Source organism: Ochotona curzoniae, unplaced genomic scaffold (genome assembly GCF_017591425.1).
Source record: "Ochotona curzoniae isolate NIBS_2020 unplaced genomic scaffold, NIBS_Ocur_1.0 contig_2723, whole genome shotgun sequence".
NCBI lineage: Eukaryota > Metazoa > Chordata > Mammalia > Lagomorpha > Ochotonidae > Ochotona > Ochotona curzoniae.
In genome coordinates this window covers 15,030,624-15,044,764 of record NW_024465573.1, presented here as the reverse complement: position 1 = coordinate 15,044,764, position 14,141 = coordinate 15,030,624, and positions in this window count along the sequence as shown.

Below are 14,141 nucleotides of genomic sequence, written 5' to 3'. Positions count from 1 at the left end.
TTAAGGTTTTGAAGAGTGTTGGTGGGAACATTCCTTGATGTTTTGCCTCAGAGTTTGCGAAGTATGGCTGGCTTTGAGACATCATCATAAAGAGTGTGTGTTGACAACCAATGATAGCACTTTTGTGTTTGCTCATGGTGGGAATGAGCACCATGGAATACAACAGAAATGTTCCCAGGGAGTTCTTGTGAAGTTGTCTAAGGATGTTCATGACCCTGGGTATGGTCTCTGGAAGCAATATGAAGTGTGATAAAAGTCTTCAGTGGGTGCAAAGTAATTGTGCAAGGAGGTCTAACATGGTGTTCTATCAAGGGATGTTGTAGTGATCATTTTCATTGAGCAGCTTTTATGTGCCAACCTATTTTTTTCTAATCATGTTTCATGTATAACCTTATATAAATGCATAATTTAGGGCTACATGTATAAGCTAAATTATGGAAGGCTTTGTTTCCTTCTTGAGCGTCTAGTTATAGCAAGTCAGTGATGATTTCATAACTAACCTGAAGAATCCCTGGAAACCACTCATGTGCTAATATGTGTTGGAAAGAGAATGGGCATATTTGTCTGTAGTCATTTTTCATGGTTGCCATAACTGCTGTTCAGCTGACTTGACTGCAAAACCCATCTGTATTGTCTATTACTGTTTAATAAACCACCCAACACCTTAATGACTTAAAACAATTATAGTCATTCAGCACTTCTTATGGTTTCGGGGAATTAAAAATTCAAATGGGCAGTAATGAAGATGGCTGGTCTCTGTCTCACAGTGTCTGTGGCTTGGGAAGGAACTGGAGTCTCATGCTGCCTGGCTGAAGATATAGAGGGCACTGAATCCCTCAAACTATGCACTTTATTTTTTAATGTGTATTTACATATTTGAAAGGCAGGATAGCAGAGAGGGAAAAGGAGTGTGTGTGTGTGTGTGTGTGTGTGTGTGTGTGTGTGTGAGAGAGAGAGAGAGAGAGAGAGAGAGAGAAAGAGAAGGAAGGAGAGAAAAATCAGTCTTTTAGCAGTTGGTTCACTTCTCAAATGCCCACAATGGCCAAGGATAGATCAGGGCAAAATCAGAAGTCAGGAATCCAGTCCAGGTCTCAGCCATCATTTGCTGCCTCCCAGGATGCAATTACTAGAAAGCTGAATTCGAAGTAGGGGTGGGACTCAGACCTCAACAATTCCGTATGGGATTTGAGCATCCCACGTGGCATCCTCACAGTTTTGCCACAATGCCTGCTCAGACACTGAGCCTCGGTAATGAGAAGCATGTGTGAAACTCAGAGAAAAATACACTTAGTGAAGGGTGGAATATTTCAGTATCTGAGAAGGCCATGCAGTTTCTGTACCAAGACAGGCTTGTAAGATGCTTTTCCAACCCCCTGGTACATGTTCCTTTTTTACCTGACCTTTTTTTTTTTTCTTAAGAAAAACAAGAGACTCCCAATTAGATCATAACTCAAGAACGTCAGGAAATTTGATATATCTTTGGGGATTAGAATTAAAGAATTTATATGCAAGTTAATTATTTGATCTCATGCTTGATTTTTCTTCCATTAGTTATCCACATCCAGAGAAATGTCCTATACTTTCTAATCATTGATGTATACAATTTTTTTCTTTCATTTTGCTGTCAAGACTTATTTGAAAAAGAGAAAATTAATGATATTCATTTTTAAAGGTGTATTTATTTTACTTGAAAGTGTTACAGAGAATGAGCGAGGGACAGATCTTCCATCCATTCATTTACTCCTCAAATAGCTGCAATATCCAGAGCTGGGCTGGCTGAGTGTAGTAGTCAGGAGGTTCTTCTGGGTCTCCCATGTAGGTGCAGGGGGTCCAAGGACTTGGGACATCTTATAGTGCTTTACCAGGCCATTGATTGGAAGTGGAGCAGTTTGGACTAGATCCAGCACCCATATGGGATGCTGGTGCTTCAGGCAGAGGCTTAGCCTGACATGTTGCTGCACCATCTTCATGGTATTCATCTTTAGAATTAAATTAGGAGTTTCAATAAAGGTGGGTTGGTGAGTCAGATGTGGATTTATATTCTGGCTCTTCTATGTGTTATCTATGTGACATTGGGTATGTTCTTTAAAATTATTAGTCAATTAGGCAAATTGTTCTTTATCTTGGTAACAGAAACAAAATTAAATTGGTGCTATATGTCAAACCCACAGATAGTGGAGGCAGTCAAAGTAACAACATTCCCAAAGAAGATGCTGAAAATTCTGAGATGCCCAAGTTTCCAAGTGTGTTCCTTTCCTTTAGGACATTATCATATGAAAGTCATATGTACTAAAGTAAATTGCAGCCAGGGGACTGAAAATAGGAGGTGCAGAGAACTGCATGTGAACGAAGATACAGGGGGACATTTAGGAAGGGCCTAAGATGTGGACATTCTCACCAGGATGCCAGCATGTATGTAAATAAGGGGGAGCTGTTAAGACCGAGCATGTGAAAACTTACTGAATGCTCAGTGTATCTGTTTTGGTGACTAGGGCTGTGCTAGCATGAACATCACTTCTTAGAAAGGGACGACTGTCTGAAAGGTGAAGGAGTTTTTTTTTTTTTTTTAAATTCTATTATTATCATTTTATGATATAGTTCCATAAGCCTTGTGATTTCTCTTATCCACACCCTATCCACCCCCCAACTGAGTTCCCCTATATTATTGCTGTAGTATAGTTAAGAGTTTCATTGGGAATCATCTTTGATCTGGAAGTAGAGATGCATATTTCATTGTATCCTCACATCTGGGTAAAAGAGTCTCCATTACACAGCTGCTATACATCCCCTTAAATGAAAAGCCATAAAACAAAATCAACAACAGGAAGAAAAATAGAAATTTGCAACTCCACAAAGGTGAGGGAGTTTCATATCAACTTGCTGCCTGATCATTGCTGTGCTCAGCATCATTGTGGTGGGGGAGGGGCTTGCCTGAAGTGATGGGATATTGATAAGGCAGCTATTCCTAATGAGGATCACAATAGCAGATTCAAACTTCATTTCATAATTCCTCATTGTGAGGAATGTCACATTATTTCCCTAAGTAAAGTTTATTCTGGGAAGTCATTGTTTACCTATGAGCTCATGCTGCTAGGGAAAACATTTTCAATTAGCCCTGACATTCTAAGCTGGCCTGCCTTTCACAGGTAGGCCATATTATTTTCCTATTAGTTATAAACAATCTTGCAGAATGTCAGCTTCAGACAGGGTGACTCAGAGTTAAATGAGATCAAGGTCACTTTGACAAAATAAGGAAAAATAATCATTTTTTAAAAACACATAGAGAAACAAGGTCACAAAATACCATACACACACTGTGTCTGCCAAAAAAGAGCAACTAGTGCATTGCTTTGTTACCAGTCTCAGCTCTATCCTTATTCTTGTTTCCCCCTTAAGACTTATTGAACAACCCAATCGAAACCTTGTCCCTGCTTTGAAGCAGGACCCAATCTAGGGGAAAATAACCTCAGCATTCTCAGGTTCCCTAATCCACATCACTCAGTCCAAACTCAAATGCTGCCTGTCGAGTCCTTCTTGTGTATTCTTGCTGCAACAGCACTGAGTTCTGCATGCTTTATATTCTCCTTCACTTGCAGTGAATAACAAGTCCAACTGGCTCAAATACAGGTGTGTTTAGACTGAATTTTGGCTGAAGAGCATTTACAGAATAGGGACAGAAAGATGATTTGTGCTTTAAAAAAAAAAAACAACCACACTATCCAGCCCACACACATACTGGTGGGTGCCTTTCTTTCTAGCCACCCCTGCCCCTGTCCTGGTTTTCATGTTCTCCAGTGGTAACCCAAGAGGGAGGTGTCCACTATTTCCCTCCTAGGCCATTCCCACTCTCACTCTCAGATTATGTGCTCTCCTGGTGGTTCTAGAGTTTAACTTGACAGAATTAGCCCCCAGTGCCAGCCTCTGGCAGCTGATGCTGTGGTGAAGCCCAAACAACCCTCACCCACTCTAATTTATGCTTGCACCAGTAGGAACAATCAGCCCAGCCTGGCTTTTCCCTGATCCAGCTCACATGAGGCCCACAGGTGTTGTAGTCCTGCCTGGTCTGGCCTGCCCCCATCCCAGCTCATGTTCTCCAGTGGAAGTGGTTGTCCAGCAAGGGAGCCCTCCACATTCCCCCTGCTGACTTTGCCCCCTTCCTCCCTGGTTCTTGTGTGTGCTGCTTGGGTGCTGCAGTCCAGTCACGTACGGCCTACCTCACCTTGGCATTTGCCAGTGGGTGTTGTAGCCTGGCCTGGCCCAGCCCGGCCCGGCCTGGCCCCACCCACCCCCAATTCCAGCTGACGCTGGTGCAGGTTATAACCTAGCCCAGTCCACCAGGCATCTAATCCCAGCCATAATGTGCACCTCTGTGGTATGTGTTGCGACTATACCTGGCCCAACCCACTATCTGTTCTGGTGCTTGGATTCGCCAGTGGGTGATGTGAACTGGTTCAGCCTGGTCTGCCCCCGACCTGTGCCAAATGTATGCTGGTGGGTATTTTTCTCTGGCCTGGTCTTGGCTGTTCCTTATCATGATTCTTTGTAGTCACCTGCAGGGTCTGTGTCCTGCCGGAGGAGTTGCCCAGGCTCCTCCATCAGAACCTCCACTAATGCCAGATTTCACACTTATAGGTGCATCTATGAGCCAGCCCTACTTAGTCCACCTCCTGTCCTAGTAGGAACAGTGGCCTTGACTGACTGGCCTTCAACACATTCTGGTTCTTACTGTTGGATGTTTCAGCCCAGCCAAGGCTCATCCACACCTAGACATGGCTCACATGGCTCAGTAGGGGCAGAGACCTAACCTAGTCCGTCCTACATCTACCCTGGTCCTCTAGAACATCAGATGGTGCTGGAGTCTAGCCTACCCTGGTGTGTCCAGTCCCAGTCCACACTTGTGCCAAGCGAGACTGTAGCCATGTCCAGACCAGAAGGCAGCCCCCACTCCAGCCGCCACACTCACCAGTGGGAACCCCAACACAATTAGGGTGTCTTCTTAGCTCCCCAACCGGGCCTGTTCTCAGCCATAGATCGCATGCATGCCAGTGGTTGCTCTGACTCAGCTTGACATAGCCCCTCACCTGTCTTGGCTTTTGCCTTCGTTGCTGTGTCCTCGTATCCTTGGCTCATGCAGACCAGTCAGGGTAAGAGCCGAGCTTGGCATGACCTGTGCTCCATCCTGATTTCTGTTCTTCTTTGTGAGTTAAGGTTCGCTCGGCCCTGCTTGGTACTCCCCCTTCCAGCTGCAGCTCGCCCACCCTACATCCTATTTTAGGATGTACATTTGGGTGCTGCTGCCTTGACCTGCCCAGACTTGTCAGTTCCTTTACCCATAAGTGATGGCAGATTTCATAGTCACATCTAGCTCAGCCCAACACCACCCCTACTCACACGCTAACCAGCAGAACTTGTATTTCCACAAGGTTTGGCCTACGCTTCCCCCACAGAATCTACCCTAGATCTGGTTCTCTCACATGTTGGTTAGTGTCTTGACCCTGTCATGTGTGACCCATCCCCTTTTTTGCCACTTGGTCAGGTGCTGGTACCTAACTCTGCCAGACAGCCCCCCAGCCATAGCTTTCATGTGGACTGTTGTGTGGCAGTCAGTGATGCTCAACGCACTAACAGCCTGTCTCAGGATTCCCATGTGGGTTGGTGATTCAGTCTGGCACAAGTAGAACTTATGGAATCTCCCCTCCAAACCCTCAGGTCTCTGTCCCCAGGCTTATAAGCAAGTTCCATGACCCCATCACTAGAAATCACGCGGAATTCATCCCTCACCTACACTCACACTAACCTTATCACTGGGTGTCCCTAGGCAGCAGTTACATACCCCAAAAGCCCTAGAGCTCACAGCCAGGTGACCTGCAGGCAGAGCCTGGCACCTAAGGGCGCAATGGCCTCCCAGCAGCCAGGACTTGGTTACCGTGTGGCAAAGGTGCCAGTGGGTCGAGTCCCAGGCATTGGGTCTGACCTGGCTTGGATACTCTCTGCAAGCAGGTCACCACTACTGTGGAGGGCTGCTGTCACCTGAGCCAAGGTCAAACTCCAAAAATGGACTGTTTTTGAAGGACTATACTATTGTAATAATGTAGGGAAAATCAGTGGGGAATTGGGATTTGGAGAGGTGGCAGAGGAAATCCCATTGCCTATAGAACTGTATCATAACATTTAAAAAATAAATTAAAATGGTATTTTTTAATTGGAAGGATAGATTTAGAGAAAAAGGTACAGAGAGAAAGATCTTCCTTCCACTGGTTCACTCCCCAAGTGGCTGCAATGGCCAGAGCTGAGTCGATCCATTAAGGAGCCAGGAGCGTGTGCCAGAACTCTCACATGGGCACAGGAACCCAGACTTTGAGCCACCTTCCACTGCCTTCTCAGGCCACAAGCATAGAGCTGAATGGGGAGCGGAGCAGCCAGGACATGAACCAGTACCCATATGGGATTTTAGCATGTACAAAGTGAGGATTTAGCCAATGAGTGTTGCACTGGTCCCTTGTGTTTTTAATAGCATGTAAAGAACATTGTTAAAGATCCTAGGACTCTGAGACAATTAGCTGTATAGTCTGACAATTTTAGATGACATTTTTCTTTTCTGTAGACAAGTGAATATCAAAGATCCTGATCTTGCGGTTCTTAAAGATTATAACCAGTTTTGTATTTAACGTACCAATCATGTCATTATTCCCCTTTCCCCCATTGGATATAAAAAATTTTATACTTTCAAATCTGTTGGAATCAACTCTGACATTCTTTTGGAAACCCCACTAATGTTTACTCTTTATAGGAAAATTATTATTATTTTTTTTAACATTTTGAGATTTAAACTTTGGTCATTTGGATAAGAAAATGGAAAACGAAATATTGAAATATCAGAACACTTGGAGAAAAATCTAAGGGGTAATTATACTTCACCTTTTGATATATGCTTACGAATGGATCTGTGACATAGAGAAATGTGCTATGTAGATAGATAGGGGATACAGGCTGGGAAAGGAGCAGAGTTTATTTTTCATCTGTTCCAAATTCTCTGATTCTGTTTAAAGCCCTGTATTCCCATTATACACAAGCCTTCAGTAGTATTACCAGAATAATGACTGAATATCTTAGATACTGATGTTAGATTTTTTTCTTTCCTATAAATAATGTAGGAACTCATAAAGTATGTATTCACGTTTACACATAAGGATCAATGTACTGAGGTTTTAAGAAATGATCATGGGCCCGGCGCGGTGGCGCAAGTGGTTAAGGTCCTCGCCTTGCACGCCCGGGATCCCATATGGGCGCCGGTTCTAATCCTGGCGGCCCCTCTTCCCATCCTGCTCCCTGCTTGTGGCCTGGGAAAGCAGTCGAGGATGGCCCAAAGCTTTGGGACCCTGCACCCCTGTGGGAGACCCGGAAGAAGTTCCTGGATCCTGACTTTGGATCGGCATAGCATCAGCTGTTGCACTCACTTGGGGAGTGAATCATCGGAGGGAAGATCTTCCTCTCTGTCTCTCCTCTCTGTATATCCGCCTTTCCAATAAAAATAAAATAAATCTAAAAAAAAAAGAAATGATCGTATAAATGATATGACTTATAGAGATCTTTGGCGGAAAGCAATAATCTGGTTTGGGAATGAGGTCATTCTGATACTTTCTCTTAAAAGGGGCACAATCTTGGTTTCTTAGACTTAGGACATCAGAGTATGTAAATGCAGCATGATTTTCTAGCAGAAAATGAGTACAACATATGGAGAGAACAGAGCTATGAAATATATGACTGCATTCTGAAAAAGTTTATTTAAGAAATGTTTCCTATCTGTGTGAGCTAACAGTTCTAAATCCAGATAAACTAAAAGATCAAAGGCATGTAGATTTATGACTTTATCTAAACCAGGGTCTTATCCTCTTAGAATTTCAGAGCTGCATCGGCCATGTATCTGTATGCTATCTTGGGCAAGACTTTGAAGATTTAGGCCCTAGTTCTATCATTTCCAAGTTGAAGTTCTTTGTTTTATGTCTATAGGTGTGTTCATTTTCTTTACTTTCTTCCACTGTTATATGAAGAATGGAATAGATGATCATGTGACAAATCAGGGGACAATCACCGCTCAGTTTTATATAATTTCCTTAGTCCTGGAGCTAATAAAAGACAGAGGCAGCCTGCAATGATAATCACCATCATTTGGCTTCTCACTGACTTAATAGATGATTTTTGGATATTACTGAATATTAAACTGTGGGAAAGGTAAGAGGAAGGCAACTGGTAATTGAGATAGACAATTTACAGCTCTTATAAACGTTGTTAAGTACATATTAAAATATAAACTTTTTAAAGTGGCTCAGGGAATTGACTGAAATTAGAAGCAGATTGCTTGGTACATAATGTCTCAACTTTAGTTGTTGTTGTTACCTGAGAAAATAAGTGTGTGTGTGTGTGTGTGTGTAGGAAGTGATTCCTGAATTTATTGGGAAAGGAGGAACATTAAACCTTTGATAATAGATGTTCAGCAAGGCTTTTTCTATTAAGTAACAGCTAATCTGCGATTCTAGGTGACTAAGACTCAAGTGATGATGGAGTGGAGTTTATTCTGTGTCCTACTCTGCTAGTGGTACTTCAATATCCATTTTCTTCTATTTCAAGCGACAGTATTTTCACTAGAACGTGGTTACCCAAAACAAAAAGCATTTTTTTTTAGCCTCACCTGTAATTAAGTGCATGTGTGGTTATGTTCTGGTCAATGAGATAAAAACATAGATGGTAGATTCCATTCCAAGATATATTTGGAAGGTCTTTTGGTATTAAACTATTCAACTCCTGAAAATATATTTTAGGAGCTCAAATGTTGCCAATTTTAGATTTGGTTCTCTGGTAAAGGAATCCTTCAAAGTCAACCATCATTAAGAATAACTGGAATTGGTGGGCCTTCTCCCTTAATACCCCCCTTTAAACATGAATGAAACAATATGGAAAAAAAAGAATAACTGGAATTGGATCTATGAGATAAAATGATTTTAAAAATTGGATATAACACATTTATCAGTATTGTTTTACAGGAGGGATGTGGAAGCTGTGATTTTAAAGATATATTTAAAGTGGCTGCAATGGCTGGAGCTGAGCTGATCTGTAACTAGTAGTTTTCTTCTGGGTCTCTCACATAGATTCAGGGTCCCAACGCTTTGGGCCATCCTCTACTGCTTTCTTAGACCACAAGCAGGGAGCTGAATGGGAAATGGAACAGCTAGGACATGAATCAACACACACATGGGACCCCAGCACTTGCAAGGAGAGAATTTAGCCACTGAACTATAAAGCCGGACCTGGAACTTTGGTTTTAATTCAATACCTTCCATAGTTACTTATGGAGGAAGCACATTTCTGGAGGATAATTGTGTCTTCTTTCTGGGCTACAGCTTCTGCAGCTTGAAAATGTTCCTCGGGCAAAGAGAAGGAAATTGTAACACTGGCAAGTTGACAAAGAGAAGGAGATTGTAACACAGGCAAGTTGGCTAGAGTGCGGTGAGATGGTATGCTATGAATTGTCACATCTAGAAACACAATAGTGGTGAGGTATGCTCTCCCTGTAAGATTTGGGAGAACTGAGAGGAATAATGAATCAGCATTTTATAAAAGTTTATGGAGCAGCCAAATGATTTTATTTCTTAAGTTTATTTTTATTTGCATTGTATTTGAAAGGCAAAGGCTGTATATTTTGTTTTGCTACTAAAAGGCTCGCACCAGCTAGGATCAGGCCAGGCTAAAACCAGGAATGTAGAACTCCATCCAGTTCTTCCATGTGGGCACCAGGGACCCACACACAAGATATCATCTGCTGCTTTCAAGAATCCAATTTAGCAGGAAGATGAATCACAAGCAGAGGACCCAGGAATTCAGACAGGCTCTGCAATATGGGCAAAGTAAGAAATACATCAGCCCAGAACTTTTAACAATGGATGAGATTACAAAACCAATAAGTATTTGAACTGATGAAAATGTTCCAAAACTTGCTAACTGTTTAAATTCTGTATTTCCTCACTGCTGTAAAATAGCTTTGCTAAAGTAAAAACTGACCACACGCTGTTGTTCCAAGGTATCTGTTCCAGCATGGTTTGCTCTGGGCTCTTCTCAGAAGTACTCGCCGCATCACAATGAAACACAGCTTTTCTCGTAACCTGGTCCCTGCAATGAGACTTAATGCAACTTGAACTGGGTTAGCATCTTCTAAGATAAACAGGGTGGGATCGATGAGAGTTGTACAGTAATCCTTATTTGCCATGATTCTGTTAAAGTTTTGAATCCATATTTTACTAGACACGTGTTCCCTTTGCATTTTCAGAAAAGTCAAGAAGGTAGACAGATGGAAGTACAGGCAATGAGTGAGTGAGTGGTTACTTTCCACCCTTTTCTCATTTCTCTGTTCTCACTTGGTTGTGTACTTATATTTCATGTTGTCCTTCCCCATTTAGAAGTTGAAGATTTTTAAAATTCTCCTCCTTGCTAAAGGGGCAGGCAAATATGTAATGAGAAACAGTTTGTGAAATGTCAGGGCATGAATTTGCTGAAAATAGACAAAGAACCAATAATAGTACAGTATGTTGTGTGATGACTTGGACCAATAACGTGTTGTGTGCTTGCATTTTTAAGAGTAGATGCATGTTCTTAAACATGTACATATACAAAATGGTGATGTATGTATTATTTCAGATGATTATGGTAATCATTTCATGATGCATGTATCACTTTATGTGCAATTTTTTCTCAATGATACCTCAGAGAAGCTTGGTTAAAAAAAATCAAATAGCAGGAAACTTGTATATTCTTGCAAAGGTAAACTTTTTTTCTCTCAAACCTGTGCTTTTCTCTTAGCAGAGAATCTCATTGCAAAAAGAGCTGTTCCAGGTGCTTTTGATAGCTCCTAGTCTTGCTGCATCACAGTAGCAGCAAGTGCACTCCCAGAAGGCTCTGAGCCACTTTGGACTTCAGACTGCTCATCTGTTAGGATGTTGGATAAAGACTGATCCTCAAAGTCCCTTCAATGCTAACACTCTATCATCTAATCAAGTTAATACAGGGAATTTTGACTTATACAGGTTCGGTTTTTTTATGAATTATTTCTGAATAGTGTTAATTTCTTGCTGTCATGAATGTGTCAGAATGGTTGTTCATCATTTGTATGCAAAGAAATGGTCAAATAACAGTTGAAGCCAATTCGTGTTACAGTGGTAGAGCCCCCAGTTCTGCACTGTTTCATAGTGCTTGCTGAGTCTGACTCTGCATCCAGCTCTCTGGCAGTCTGGATAAGAAATGCTGCGCCTAAGTTGGTGGATTGAAGACAGGGGCCTCTTCTCACTAGAGAGCAATTTACTCAGGTTAGTAAGTGATAATCAGATCTTTGAAACCTTTGGATTTATGTCTCAAAGTATACATTTATTCTGGGAGCTTCAATGAATCAATTTTTCATGCAGTATTTTATTATTGATCTAATGAATGTTTACTATATGCTGGGTATTGCTGTGGCTTTCACGACAAGACTAAGTCATTTTTGTTACCTCTATAGTATCTGGAAATCTAGAGGATGCTTGATGGGCAAGATGCAGGAAAATCAAACATCATTGAAAATGAGTTTTAAAGTATTTAGCTTATCCATGTGCATGGATAAGTAACCCCCAACTCACTTTGTTATTTGTGAAGGCAGAGTCAATTAAATAAATGAGTATGTTTGTCTGAGGTTTCAAAATATTGTAATTTGTAGGATAGTCATATGTAACATTTAATGAGCAGTTCCTCTATACTATTGCTGACATTAGGTATTTTACTATTTCTACTCTACAAACAAGGGGATCATAATGTACAAAGGTTAAATAGCTCGAATAAACGACCAAGCAACTTGTCACTGGCTGAAGTGGAATGTGGAACGGGGTTGATTTTACTGCCTATTGTTTCGGTGAGCTTCCAGTACCATCTCATAGTTCCTGCTTGCCACAGTCCCACGTTGCTCAGCAGAAACAAGGTGGATCTGCTGATATCTTTGGCATTTGGATGCCCATTTTTTCTCAGCTTGACTATCTACAAAGAATGTCAACAATTACAAGAGCAAATTGGCAGGCAGTGGCACTCAAGTACCTGTGTGTACAATGATACCTGTCACCATCAACTATGTGATTAATCACGTGTTGGCCAGGAGGAGTTCATGCATTGCTTCGCTGCTCACTGCTTTTCATATTTCTGTCCTGAGCTTTCATAATCAGCTGAAAACCAGGTCCTGGTTCACTTCACTTTTTAAAGTTGATCACCTCTGGCTAAAGAATCCTCTTAATTTTGTGGAAAGTATTTGTTGTCTGTATAGGTAATATAATAAGGACAAATGTTATGTTGATATTCTGTGCCTTGATCCTACATGATGCCCTTAAGATAATACTATTAAAAGAATTATTTACCCAAATGTGCAGAAGTTTAAGATTTTTCTGTACTGATGGGAACTTGTCTACAAAAATAGATAATCAGCAATTTAAAAAATTGATGTATAGTATGTAAAGTTCTTTGTTGCTTACTCTGAGATTGGGACCATTTTTACGGTTTTTAGAGCTGAGGACAAATTCAGAGCAGTTATATCACTGAATATTTGCAGTGTCAACATCTCAGGAATCAATTAAATGAAACATTTAATTCTCTTGTTGCTATTTTACTGGGTGTACTACACTGACCATTTCCTAGCCTTACTAAACTTTAGTTTCCTTTCTGTGCTTTGGGATGAAATGATATCCTTATAGAACTTTAGTAAAAATTAAACATGTTTTCAAAAATTAATTTGGGGTCCAGCACAGTAGTCTAGTGGCTAAAGTCCTCACCTTGCATGCCTGGGATCCCATATGGGCACTGGTTCGTGTCCCAACTGCTCCACTTCCCATCCATCTCCCCATTTGTGATCTAGGAAAGCAGTAGTGGATGGCCCAAAGACTTGGAACCTTGCACACTCATGGGAAACCCAGAAGAAGCTCCAGGCTCCAGGCTTTGGTCAGCTCAGCTCTGCAGTTGCAGCCACTTGGGCAGTCAACCAGCAGATGCAAGATCTATCTCTCTTTTCCTTCTCTCCATAAATCTGCCTTTCTAATAAAAATAAATAAATCTTTTAAAAGTTAATTTGTCAGACAGAGATAAGAGGGAAGGAGCATTCCCATTTGCTGGGTCTTTTTCCCAAAAATGCTAGGGGTTAGTTGAGTATAGAACACCCACATGGAGATCCTGGATTTGAGATCTTAGATTGGCCACAGTATTTGTAATTAACTATTGCTCAACAAAAATGCTAAGTATCGTTATCGTATTGGTTCTTTTTAGCCTGTGTGCTGTGCATTGTAACAGGTGCTGGAGACAACAGGACAAGACATGGCCTTGTACACAGCTAGTAAGTAGGAATAACATGCTATCTGGCTCTTAACTCTTCACCCCTGTAATATTTAAATACAGTAATCTCTTTAATTTAAATATGTTAATCTGTTTGCAGCCAAGAAATGTGAGAACTTAAAGTAAATGCAAATGCGTACAAGCTAATTAAGAAAATGCCAGTTTTTTTTTGGTCAGTAATACAAAATCAAAATGCCGCTTCTGAGTTTGAGGCAGAACACCTTTTCCTTGAGATAGATGTCCTTCGAATCCCTACAGCACAGACTGGAGTGCCGTGGGCCCTTGTAGCACTGGGGTTGCCTGCTACTTTTCTTTCAGTGTCATCACAGATTTAGAATTTTCTTAGACAGATGTTGAAATCTAGATAGAAAAAATTATCCATGATGTATTGCAAAGACCCTTCATCTTGAATAAGACAGCATATTGCAAACTGTCTTGTTTAACAGGCTTACAGAGTAGTTATGGTTTCCATAGAAACAAGATTAAATCTTTCCCTTAATACAATCCCAGCGGTCTCAGTAGACCGGCAGAATATGCCATGAACTGTCAAAACACTGCTTCTGCTGACATACGGAGAACAGCATTTGTTTCTCTGTCAAGCTGTCCTTGTGTGACATGATGCACTGGAAATTTTAGTTAAGATTCTGATTTTTGCAAATAAAATGCATCTTCCTCAAATATTCTAGTATGCTTTTTCACTTTGGTGTTCAAATGACCATTGACCCCAATGGTGAAGTTCACAGTGTGAATACAAC